Below are 601 nucleotides of genomic sequence, written 5' to 3'. Positions count from 1 at the left end.
GCCAGTATAAAAGGCATAAAACTCAATGTTATTCTGTTTAGCGAGGATTCAGCGGTATATCGCCGCTGAAGATGCGTCAAAACATCGAGACGAAGTCCGAATTACAGATACAAGCCAGTTGTAAGTGTTAGATGCTTTGGGTATAAACTTAAAATGGTATAGTTTGGATCTTAAAATAGATATTAAGTACCTTAACTGAGTAGTGTTCTATATAAACTCTGATGCCTCAGAAAATGCAGTCAGAAGTAACTTTTATTCAGATTCAAAAAGCGTAGAAACACGTATATTTCTAATTCCCTGCGATTTGTTATTTTCCTGGAAGCGGTTCTGTGATGCCAACCCTGAGCGTTCATATATCTGTCTGTGCAGTATCACGAGCACAAAATGCTGAAGGAAAGCGGTACTGTGACAGATGAAGACGCTAAATTGTAACCAAGACTGTGTAAAAAGACACCACAACTAGAGACTGAGCTGATTGTCATTGACGTACTGGTCAACGACTGTTACTTAGCAGGGGCAATAAGTTTTTCAAAATCACCACACGATAAACATGGGATATTCAGAGAATTCAGCGGTAGAAAATCGTACGGGTAAATAAAAA

This window comes from Trypanosoma equiperdum (genome assembly GCF_001457755.1).
Source record: "Trypanosoma equiperdum strain OVI genome assembly, contig: ctg_184, whole genome shotgun sequence".
In the NCBI taxonomy this organism is placed as follows: Eukaryota; Euglenozoa; class Kinetoplastea; order Trypanosomatida; family Trypanosomatidae; genus Trypanosoma; species Trypanosoma equiperdum.
The sequence above is the reverse complement of the archived record's forward strand: the minus strand, read 5'-3'. Positions refer to the sequence as shown.